Raw genomic sequence first — 13,249 nt, forward strand, 5'->3', positions numbered from 1 at the left:
AGATGGTAATCAGCCATGCAACTAATCAGGTTACTTAACTGACCATGTCACTTCAATTTAAAGTTTATCGGTAGATCAAAATGATAAATTCGTTTTAATTAAACATTTCAGATCTAAAGGATTTATCATTATAATGAAGTGAAATAATTAAACCATATCGTATTATTTTCAAAAGATTATTTATTTTCATATTTTTTTTTATCTATGCCGGGAAAGAATTGAAAACTGTATTTATAATTTTTAAATTTATTTTATAAAAAATCCGTGTAGGTCTCATGAAATGGAACCCACGCATTCCTACTTAAGATTTATAAAGGAGTAGGTTCAATAAGACCCATTTTCGGCCCCAAAATATAGCAGTTTTACTAAATTGTATAGTACTAGAACCGAACACCTGTTTTGGGATATATATACATATAGTTAATTTACCGTAAATAACTGCGAGAAAATGAATAATACACAAGTTGATAATTGTCTCTTCTCTGCTCATTAATTTGCATGCAATATTTTCTCTGATTTACTTGTGAGATCACCGACACTAATAATAATTACCTAAAAAAAAATAGGTGTTCCGTACTGGGAAGATCATATCGGATCCTATCAATTTATTGGTTCCATTCCCCCAATTAAATGAGTCTACACGTCTCCTTAGAAAAAATGCCTTGCAATGCGTCTGAACTACTAAGTACTTCCATATAATTTCGAAAACAGATAATAATCTATTTCACTGGATGAGATTGGGCTGACGGATTTTTAAATGGAAATGTATTAATTTTTATTTATAGCACAAGTTTTACAAGGCAAGATTATTCACCCTGTTCGCCCTACAAATCAAATGGTTGCCTCCTTACACCCACACGAGCTAAAACATATACATATGAACATTTGATATCATTTATTTTGTGTGACAACTCTTCACCAATGACCTGAGTGAAAGGTTGACATGGGCAGATCCAGAAATTTCCATTTTTTTAATTTTTTGTTGTTTTTTTGGGGGGGGGGGGGGGGGCAGAGGGGGATGCTTGCTCCAGTCATGCTTCAGTGATTCCCTATATAATCAACAAAATATTTCACACCAAAAAGGGGGGGGGGGCTTTCTCCTTAATAAGAAATCTCTGTTTTCAGGCATAGGCTCATATAAATTTGCCTTTTGAAGAACTGAAATAAATATGAAACGGCTAATGAGTTTTCAGATGCTTTACATTAAAATACATCATGTACATACATGTGACATACACAATTATATATAAATGTAGAATCAAATCTTGATAAATGTATGTAGTTGAAATTGTTAGCTTTAAACATTAAAAAAATGAACTCCCAAAGTTTAAACACAATTAAGAATGACCATGTACATGATGTACATGTAGTCTGTAATGTATGCCATTGCCATGAAGCTAGATCATTGTAGGTAAACTGTCATCTATTCCCTTAAATCTTTGTCCCCAGTCACCCCAAGTTTGATTTAAATTAGGGAGCTTCCATTTGATTTTTATGGGGGGGGGGGGGGGGGGGGTGGGGGGGGGGGGGGGGCTAGGATGAAATTTGAAAAAAATAGGCAGAACAGGAGTTTTGAGAAGAAAAAAAAGGCAGGATGAGACACTAGCAAAAAAAAAAGTCAGGACGACAATTTTGGTAAAAAAAGTCAGGATAAACTAAAAAAAGAAAGGCAGGAACGAACAGAGTGAAAAATAAAAAGGCAGGACAGAGATTACAGCTAAAAAAAAAATGCAGGATAAAATTTTTCATCCTAGCCCCCCCCCCCCCCATAAAAATCAAATGGTAGCTCCCTTAGTCAAGTATATATCTACTCTATTAGGTCTCTAGTTTGGATAGTGTATAACTTGCAAATTAAAATCATACTCCTTCCAAATTTCTTTCTTTAAAATATTATGGATGAAATAGCAAGTAAAGAATGAAATTAAATTGGATGAAATGTGTCAATTTTTTTGGTAAAGTAGTATGTCTGAAGTTGTCAAACTTAATGATAGACCCTTCAGGGGCGGATCCAGTCATTTTAAAAAGGGGTTTCCTAACCCAGGACAAAAAGGGGGGGGGGTAATTACATGTCCCCATTCAAATGCATTGATAGTCCAAAAAAGGGGGGTCTTTGACACATTCCCCATTCCCATTCTCAATTTTATCATGTAGTCGTCGTAGTCCGAAGACACTTAGTTTTCGCATAATTACTTTTAGTATATGTTAACAGAAATCTATGAAACTCAAACACAGGGTTTGTGACCAGAGTTTTTGTCCAGAGTTTAGAAATTACATGAATTACGGGCCAAAAGGGGCCAATATTAAACTTTGTTTGATTTTATAGAAAATTGAATAATTGGGGTTCTTTGATATATATATATATTCCAAATCTAACTGTGTATTTAGATTCCTAGTTTTTTGGTCCTGTTTAAATTGGTCTATCTTAAGGTTCAAAGGGTCCAAAATTAAACTTATTTTGATTTTAATAATATTTAAATTCTTGGTGTTCTTTTATCATGTTAATATGCTGGATCTGAATATTTACTTAGATTTTTAGTATGGGCCCAAATTTCAAGTTGGTCCAAATTGGGGTCCAATATTTTACTTTGTTTGATTTAAAAAAAATTGAATATATATATATGGGGTTCTTTGATATGCTGAATCTAACCATTCATTTAGATTTTTGATATTTTGGCCCGTTAACAAATTGGTCCACATTGAGATCTAAAGGGTCCAAAATTGAACTTTATTTGATTTCATCAAATAATGAATTATTTGGGTTCTTTGATCATGTTGATATGCTGCATCTAACCATGTATTAAGATTTTGAATATTGGACCATTTTAGAGGTTAATTGTCAATTTAAAATTTTTAAGTACTTGGACCACATTCATTCAATGTCAGAAACCTATGCTGCATCAACTATTGAATCACAATCCAAATTTACAATTCAGAGTTGTATCCATAAAATTGAGAATGGAAATGGGGAATTTGTCAAAGAGACAACAACCCGACCAAATAAAAAAACAACAGCAGAAGGTCACCAACAGGTCTTCAATGTAGCGAGAAATTCCCGCACCCGGAAGCGTCCTTCAGCTGGCCCCTAAACAAATATATACTAGTTCAGTGATAATGAACGCCATACTAATTTCCAAAGTGTACACAAGAAACTAAAATTAAAATAAAACAAGACTTACAAAGGCCAGAGGCTCCTGACTTGGGACAGGCGCAAAATGCGGCGGGGTTAAACGTGTTTGTGAGATCTCAACCTCCCCCTATACCTCTAACCAATGTAGAAAAGTTTGAATTGAATGTTGTGTCCATACTTGCTCCAACTGTTCAGGGTTTAAAGTGTACGTTTGTATCAAGCTGAGCCATGCATAGCATTCTTATTGGTTATTTATATATTAATTTGAAATTTTGATGAGTTAGACACATACAGATTATACTGTAAACAATATTTCAGAGTTTAACGTAGTCAAGCAAAACAAATCATAGAAGAATAGTTGAATCATTTTTTTGTTGTCCAATGAAAAATTAGTACGAACACCAAGAAAAAGTATGGGAATGTTTGTTTTTTAAACTATTGACCAGGGTGAAAGTCTTTGAAAGTCATGACTGACCAAAAGTTTGTGAAATGAAATAGCACAAATATTCCATTCTTATTAAATATTATTGTATATAAAGAAAATACTGATGTTTAATAATAGTTTTTACCCTTTTTATGTTTTATAGGACAAGAAATATAGAAAAATAATGAAAAATATAAACAGTTTCAATAGAAATGAGCGACAAAACAAGATAAACAGAATACAACAAGGCCTAAATGGTAAGACCACTTCTATATACTGTAAATTCAGAAATTATTGCTTGCATTTATTATTTTTCAGGGAATGGACAACTTATTGTGATTACAAAAAAAATCTGCATCAATTATATATACATGATATATATATATGTTTCTGTTATCAAAATATGATTTCTTATTTTTGCGATACTCACCCAGTCACATTAATCGCATTACTAAAAACCTCTGGATAATTTCTGAATTACAGTAATAAACATGATAAAAGTAATTGCCTTTGAATGATGACTCTTATAAAAATAAGAAGATGTGGTATGGTAAATGAGTGACTTATCCACCAGAGTTCAAAGAAGTGGATGCAAGAAATTAAAGGCCAATGATGGGCTGGCCTTCAATAATGAGACAACACTTCCTTTATAGGTCAGCCAATAAAGATCCCAACATGAAAAGATTTAAACAATCCAATTTAGTTCAACATGTTCAAAAACAATAACAATTAATAAAAAAATATCATGTCTGTGAGCACTCAACCTCTTACCTGACCATAATATAGGACAGTGGTTCAAATAACACAGCATATGAACATTCTATAACAACTTTTGCAAGTGGCTAAACTTTAAATATCACTGCAAGGCACTAAACAACGAATATTTAATCTTGGACACAAAGCACTGAAATAAGAGAACTCATATAAAGCATGACAAGTAAGAATATCAAATGAAAGTTTCTCAAATGTTAAAGTCATATGAAACGAGTGAGTGATGAAAAATAAAGTTTGTCCAACTTTTGAACCAATGCATGTATACATCATAAACTTCGTCCTCTGTGCACGATTTTATCATTATTTTCACAAGTATATCATATAAATCGTCAATTTTTTTTTCTCTCTGTTTGTTATGATTTAACAAATAATGCTGCTCATTAAATGCCGTGTTTTGAAGCTGAGTTTTACCGATTGCCACCTTATAGTAAACAAATCACAAAAAGCATGGGTATTGAGCACGTGTTTAACATGTATAATCAGCTATTTGTTTATTTCAATGACAGATCCTTGCATATTGTGGTCACCGGATTTTTACGAGGAGGGTTACGCTCGGGTCACTATGTATATGGAAAATATGTATCGGCGAATTGCTTCCTGGAAGCAAGCAATTAAAAATAAGTAAACTTCTTCTAAATGTGGACAAATTAAAGAATTTTCCTCAGAAAAAAGTATATGTACTTAAGTTGCATAATGAAAACTATCCATTTAGTTATAAAAAACATAATTATTATACATATTTTTTTTTAATTTGAGGTTTCTTATGACTTTAATTAAAACATGATAAAATAAGCCTATTTATATTGCTGTTTTTTTCTCCATTTAATTTATCATGTTTATAACTTCTTTTTTTTATTTTGTGTATTTATAGGTCAGATATCTTGGTTTTTATGATCATCGTCAGGTCCTGCAAGTCTATACTGAAGAGGAAACTTATTTGTTAATACTTTTCTACATAATGTGCTAATTGGATTAATTAATGTGAAATGAACTCAATTGTGTGTTTTTCTGGAAAAAGAAATAGAAAAAATTCTACAAAATTGCTATAAACAAAATGGAGTACTATCAAAGATGCACAAGGACACAATGGTGTAAAATGTAACAACCTACATATTCAATGATGGATTATGGAGAAATTAAGAAAACAAATAGTATCTTTGTCATGTTTGTTGTCGAAATAAACACATGCGTTATCCATTCATGTACAAAATATTATGTACATGGCTCTCCATCATATCAAATATACAGAGAAGATGTTTGAAGAACAAGTTGCCAAAATTTATTCAACCAATCGAAGGAAGATGTCTTTTGAATGGAATTATTTATGCACTGAACTGTTATGTAGGGGGTAGAATAATTATACACAGCAGCTGAAACAGAAGACAAGTTAATTTGACATGAAAAGTGTTTATTTTATATAATTTTTTGTATCAACATGATCAATAATTCAGTCTAGGAGAAAATATATTTATACTGTTTGTCAATGTTTGTACTGTTATGAAATTTTTATAGAGGAAAAACATTTCCTTAAGGGAAATTTGATGTTCAGAAATTTCCTTAGAGAAAATTTGAAGAACAATGATTTCCTTAGAGGAAATTTCCTCAAAGGAAAATTTGAAGCGGCAAATTTCCTCAAAAGAAAAAGAATTTCCTCAAAGGAAATAATTATACAGCAAATTCCCTAAGGGAAATCTTTTTCCCTTGAGGAAAACTCTTTTTCCTCTGAGGAAATTGTTGAAAAAAGGGGCATTACTTTTTCAACAGTGGTGCTAGAGCCAAACATATTTAGGACAAATATCAGAGAACCAAAACCAATCAAGTTATCAACTTCATTTTGACTTAACTCCAAAAATTAAGGTGACAACTTTTGCACTCAGCGGAATTGCAAACTTGTCCCGGATACTGTTAATATTCTTATACAAGACCTGTTTATTTTTTCTTGCTTATGACCTTAGATATATTATTAATGCTGTATGTTTATGCTTATGACCTTAGATATATTATTGCTGTATGTTAATGCTTATGAAATTAGATATATTATTGCTGCATGTTTATACTTTTGACCTTAGATACATTATTGCTGTATGTTGATTGTCACTTGCTTATGACCTTAGATATATTATTGCTGCATGTTTTTTTTAAAATGCTTATGACCTTAGATACATTATTGCTGTATGTTGATTGTCACTTGCTTATGACCTTAGATATATTATTGCTGCATGTTTATGCTTATGACCTTAGATATACTATTGCTGTATGTTAATTGTCTTTTGCTTATGACCTTAGATATACAATGTATAATATTGCTGCATGTTTATGCTTATGACCTTAGATATATTATTGCTGTATGTTTATTGTCACTTGCTTATAACCTTAGATATATTATTCATGTTATTTGTGCAGGTTTATTGACACTTGCTTAAGTTATTTTATTGCTGTTTGTTTAATTTTCTGTTTTTGTTTCACACATTTTACTTGATGGTGTTATCTCAGTGAAAGATGAAATATTAAAACACAAGTGCCTTATTTGTTATACCAATTGTAATGTTTTGTCTTTTTGAAAATGATATTCTCAAATGTACATAACTTAAATTAAGAAGTGTTGAAATTAAGTAAGGATATGGTATGTGATTGCCAATGAGACAACTAAAAACCAGAGATAAAGGTATTTTCAGCCAGTGACTGAACAGCCGTCAACAATGAGCAAGACCTATCAACATTTAAATGTCTGCATGAAAAAAACACAAAAACATTCAAATGGATAAACATAAGACACTGTGTGCAATGGTGTGAAAGCTATATATGCAAAACTATATACTGAAAATTCAGAAATTATTGCTAGCAATTGTAAGTTCGATTTTTCTCAATTTCATCATTTTTTTGTGTGCAAAATTTAGAATAATCCTGTTTAGTTCATAAAAAATTTCAATATGCAAGTGTATATTATTGTGATTATAACCCTGTCACTATTTTCACAATAATAAAAACAGCAATAATTTCTGAATTTATAGTAGTTAATTTTTTGACACATAGTGATTTACTTTCAATTAAGCATGCCTAGACAAAAATCGTAGAACACACAATTATATATTTCTACAATTAAGATTCAAAGAAACTAGAACACACCCGCGAAATCGCGGGCATTCAGAGCGTAGTTTAAAGTATGTAAAGTGTTGTTTGAAGAATTTTGTGAAATATTGAATGACTGGAGAATTTCAGCAAAAGTATCATAAATCATAGGTTATTGGGGACAGGAAAATGTTTTTTTTTAATCCCTCCTCCTTTATTTCCAAAATTCCCAATTTGTGGTTTTCTATCAATTTCAATATGAATATACATTTAGTATGTTATGAACATTTAAGTAAGGAGCCTGTAATTCAGTGGTTGTCGTTTGTTTATGTGTTACATATTTGTTTTTCGTTCATTTTTTGTACATAAATAAGGCCGCTAGTTTTCTCGTTTGAATTGTTTTACATTGTCATTTCGGTGCCTTTTAAAGCTGAGTATGCGGTATGGTATTTGCTCGTTGTTGAAGGCCGCTAGTTTTCTCGTTTGAATTGTTTTACATTGTCATTTCGGTGCCTTTTAAAACTGAGTATGCGGTATGGTATTTGCTCGTTGTTGAAGGCCGTACGATGACCTATAGTTGTTAATTTCTGTGTCATTTTGTTCTCTTGTGGAGAGTTGTCAACATGGCAATCATACCAGATCTTCTTTTTTTTTGTAATCAATGAATTTTGTAAAAGATTTAATGACTGGAGAATTTCAGAAAAGGTATCAAAAGTGCACATGAATAATTTTAGCGCTTATCTGTATCTACATGTATATATAAATAAAGTGTATTTACTTTCAATTCTAAGTTTTCTAATCGATCCATGGTGGTCATTGATATAGTATACAGACCCTCTCTATTTAATGAACTCTGTGACCACCGTGGATAGTAAACTTGAAAATGATAGCAGATAGAATTCTGAAAATACACTTTATTCGTAGTATATGTATGTTCAAAGTATCATGACAGAAAAACGCAAACCGGAAGTTTAATCTGACTTAAAATTTTGTCCAATGACGGGACAATATCCGGATGCCCTTTTTCTCGTTTTTCTCCCAAAATAACTCAATCTGAATAATCATATGAATGGATGACAAATGCGACTATGCACTGTACCTATAGGACACAGAGGCGTGTTGATTAATTTATTGTGGAAAGAAGAGAAGCGACACCCAAAATGAGGTCTTCTCGTTTAATAGTATAGATACTTGTACCCATAATAACTTAGTCCGTTTTGTGAAATTGCTTCACTCATGCAATTAGAGGATTTTTTTATGTTTTCTTTTTAGTTATATCACTTCCCATGTGAACAATTATTGTTCCCATGGGAAAACATATTGTTCCCAAGGGAAAAATTATTGTTCCCATGGGAAAAATTATTGTTCCCATGGGAAAAATTATTGTTCCCATGGGAAAAATTATTGTTCCCATGGGAAAAATTATTGTTCCCATGGGAAAAAATATTGTTCCCATGGGAAAAGTATTTTCCCATGGGAAGAAAAGGAGTTCCCTTGGGAAGAAAAGTTCCCTTGGGAAATTTAAAGTTTCCCTTGGGAAATTTAGAACTTCCCATGGGAACAAACAATTTACTTATGTTCCCATGGGAACTTTAAAGTTCCTATGGGAACTCTAAACTTCCCATGGGAAAAGTAATTTTTCCCATGGGAACTTTCAATGTTCCCATGGGAAATTCTAATATTCCCATGGGAATTATCAAATTTCCCATGGGAAATGTACTTTTAATCAGCTGCAGTGACAAGAGTGACAACAGTGACAAGTTGGGACATATGGCATTTTTTTAATTTTTCAATAATCTATCACTGGGCAAATTTTTTTTTGGATATCTTGTAAACCGACAAAGTCAGATTTGCCGATACCGGAATGGCAAATTTGTCCCGCACAGTGTTTTAAATATATTACTCGTTTTTACTCAAGAACTCGATTTGTATGTCTTGTATGCAAAATATAACGTCCGCCATATTGTTTCAACAAGGATTTGCATACAAGATATACAAATCGATTTTCTGAAGATTGCGTGTACTTTTAGTAATTATAAACGCCTTCCCAGTCAACAGACTTACAGTGGTCCAACGTTGGCAAATTGTCGGCTCGTTGGTCGACCGTTGGTGTTGGTTGCACAACATTGGCCCAAAGTTGGCAAATTGTCGGTCCGTTGGTCGCAAGTTTATGTTGGCTGCACAACATTGGCCCAACGTTGGCAAATTGTCGGTACGTTGGTCGCACGTTGGTGTTGGCTGCACAACATTGGCCCTACGTTGGTCTGTTGTTGTAAATCCATATTATTATCTCATGCTGGTTATAAAAAAATCGGGCAAATGCTGGCGTTATGTTAGTAGCAACATAGGGCCGATATAAAATTTTGTAAATAAAATTGATTATGAAATATTTTACGCTTTATTTCTCTTGGGAGGCGGATAATTTCGATTGCTGCATGCTTTATGAAAAGTTAATGTTATACCGAAAGCGTTTATCGACTGATATTACATTTACATGTTTACATCTCTATGTTGGGCCAATACTGGCCCAACGTTGATCATATATTATACTCTATATATATAAGCCAGGTAAAATTTATACTGGAATATCATTACTGTAATAAAAAAAATGTATATTTTGAAGGACGCCTCCGGGTTAGGGAACTTCTCGCTACATTGAAGATCTGTTGGTGACCTTCTGCTGTTGTTTTTTATTTGGTCGGGTTGTTGTCTCTTTGACACATTCCCCATTTCCATTCTCAATTTTATATCGTAAACATAGATTGCCTGGTTAAAAGATTAAATTTATTGCAATCATTATTTATAATAATTTTATTCATTAAACTTTGTGAAACATAATAATTTAGCAATTATATATGCAGAGTGATATTTGATACAGCCAGTCTGTTAATCAAGCACATTCTGATAAGGTTGACCATGTGTTCGACAAATTTCAAAGATAGTTGCTATGGTAATTAAGTTTATAAGAAATCTGAATGTAATGGGATGGTCACTTTCGTGGTCATTTCCTGTTGTGTATTTGTAAGAAAGCAGTAAAACGAAGAAAACAATAGAGAAAATCATATCATCTGAGGTTCAAAGAGAAAGAAAGTATTTAGTAACATGTAAGTTGTAACTTTAAAAAATCTGATATATATAGATACGATTAAGAATGACAAATACAATTGGATTTTATAATCTGAGGGATGTTGTTAAAAATTAAAACATACATGTATATTAATTTCTATCATTTTATAATGTTGATTTTGTTTCGTTTATACGTTTCGGGCGAAATATTTTCCAGATTTTAAATCATTTCAATCCTATTAATCATACTGAAATATTTGCCAATGAACATTAGTATCTTCAAACAAATTGTAAATTACCAATATTTTAATAGTTTTTTTTTTTCTAAAATCTATAACGATAACATTTATCATGTTTATGACCATTACTGAAGTTAATGGAAACAATCTGTCTTAAGATGTACCTTATTCCGTAATGTTTCAGAAATGTGATATAATGATTTCTACTTCATTGAAATATAAATGAATTTGTTAGTTTTATTGTATTTCTAAATCGCATGGAAACAAATACGATAAAGGAGTAGGTCCGGTAAGGACCGATTTTGGCCTCAAATTTCAGGTTCACTTTTTAGATGGTTTTTGTCAAAAATGAAAGTGGCCGCATCCGTGTTCATCCTCAACCTTTATATATGTTATGTATTATCATAAAATACAACTTGCATTTCAATGTTCAGGATGAACACGATTGCGGCCACTTCCGTTTTACTCGAAAACCGTCTAAAATTTAACTAAAATGCTAGAATTGTGAAGATTTCAGTAATTTAGCATGACTTAATGGTGCTAGTACCCGATATATGTGCATTCTATTGTCAAAAACAGCCCATATTTATGTCGCAGAAGCATTCTACTATCCAATAAATAACTAAAAGTTTACATTTTAACAATTCACAACACTAGACATTAAAACCTATTTCAAACCAACTGAAACATTTCAACATCTACACAGATACTGCTCACACCCGAAAAGTGTTTTCAAAGGATTTATCAAGGGTGTACGTAGTATTGAGATACATCAGAAACACCAGTAGCAAAACTGAACTTAAAAAACAGTTATAAGCTTTTAAAACACGTCTCCTCAAATTTGTAAAACTGCTATATTTTGGGGCCAAAAAGGGGTCTTACTGGACCTATTCCTTTGTGAAAACTGATCATATACACACTTGCATGTGTAACAGTGTATTAGATATTAAATAGAGTATTTATTTCATAATCTTATTTAAAAATATTATCTAAATTCATTGCAAGAATATTTCATTTATATATAATTATACGGACTCGGCTGAATTTAATTTTTTGTCCTAGGAGGGGGTGTGCGGCAAAAAACTATACCACACAGACGGATATTTATAAAAGAAAAAGACTATAAATTAGTGTCTGAATTACTTGAAGTAGCTTTTCTTTTTAATATACAGTTTATAGGTCAGGTATTTGAGTACTACAGAAGACAAAATAAATCGGAGTGCAAAAGGAAAAAAAGAGAAATAGGAATAATAAGAATTATTGACAACATCCTGGCTAGAAAATGCATTGGAATGGAGATGGGGGAAAATGCATTCTACCATTTGATAGCCCAGAATGAATAACTTTAAGAAAGTAAGTTAACATAATAGCTATTCTTTATGCTACATCGAATTCGGATTTCACAGATATATATGCATAAGATGTTTAATACTACCGTTAATGCTAGTGTATTAAGATTTGACTTTGGCTTAATTGTATAGGCTAGGGAAAATTTTAAAAAAAGTATTTTTTCTAACTATTGTACAAAAAATGTAACATGTGTAATGTGCCAGGACACCAGAAACAATGTAGTTTTTATGAGGATTTAATATATTCAAAATATACATACTTTGAGTACTCATTTATTCATTACTTTATTACAGAGTCAGTGAAATAACTTTTATGAAGATATGCTAAACTGGATAAAGGATTTAACATGAGACGGAGCCAGAAATAGTGACACAACAAAGTGTAGCAGAAAACAAAAGGAAAACTCTTGTGAATAAAAACCATGTTGGAATACAAACTAGAAAAATAGCTGTATGAAATGAATTATCAATGCCTTCATACAGAGCTTAGATATTTCTACATAAACTGTAATGATATTATGCAAAAGGGATAAATGAATTATCATGAATAGACTTTATAATTTTCATTCTAGATCTGATTTAGAAACGTATAGATACAAAACAGATTTTTTAAAACTTTGCTGTTTGTCTAGCTAATAATAAATTATATTTAATCATACCTTTGTATTTAAATTATTTAAGAAAATTGGGTAACATGGATATGTTGATTGCATTTGTTAAAATTTGGGAAAATTCAGAAGTACAATTCCTGGAGAGACTGATTGGTTGTTGGTTACTGAAACGTCCATTGGCAAATATTTCATGCATGTTCAGGAAGATGGAGAGAAAGTGGCAAAATACAAAATTTTCGAGTAGTATGTAAGACACAACATGGTATAGTGGATATGAAAAAGCAATAATTGCTACATTTAAAAAAGTAATAGTTTCGCCATTTTGAACTGATATAAGAACCAGGAGTTCTTGCAGTTGTTGCCTGGAAGGGATTTTTAGTATCCTTCATTTGGATAAAAAGGTTTATAGATTGAACCAACGGAGTTCCAACGTTTGCTAACAGTTTGTATAACTACGTTGGCCTAACGTTTGTTCAAAATCAGCAAGTATTATTCCATCATTGGACCAACGTTGGGCCAATGTATTGAATTAAACCATACAACGTTGTGCCAACGTTTAGCCATCACGTTGGGCCAACATAGGGCCACTT

General features: G+C 31.9%; 2 long non-coding RNA genes across 3 annotated transcripts; both read left to right on the forward strand.

Moving 5' to 3' along the window:
* The first annotated feature begins 580 nt into the window (after positions 1-580).
* On the forward strand, positions 581-6,865 carry LOC143076299 (uncharacterized). Of its 2 annotated transcripts, none has more exons than XR_012978604.1 (3): positions 581-800; positions 3,715-3,808; positions 5,197-6,865. It is a non-coding gene; the product is annotated as an uncharacterized LOC143076299 (long non-coding RNA). The 2 variants fall into 2 exon arrangements; XR_012978603.1 differs by having other exon boundaries at positions 586-765.
* Positions 6,866-10,223: 3,358 nt separating this feature from the next.
* LOC143074681 (uncharacterized) lies at positions 10,224-12,706 on the forward strand. Its single transcript, XR_012978001.1, has 3 exons — positions 10,224-10,498; positions 11,879-12,052; positions 12,343-12,706. It is a non-coding gene; the product is annotated as an uncharacterized LOC143074681 (long non-coding RNA).
* The last annotated feature ends 543 nt before the right edge of the window (positions 12,707-13,249 follow it).

Source organism: Mytilus galloprovincialis, chromosome 5 (genome assembly GCF_965363235.1).
Source record: "Mytilus galloprovincialis chromosome 5, xbMytGall1.hap1.1, whole genome shotgun sequence".
NCBI classification, from domain to species: domain Eukaryota; kingdom Metazoa; phylum Mollusca; class Bivalvia; order Mytilida; family Mytilidae; genus Mytilus; species Mytilus galloprovincialis.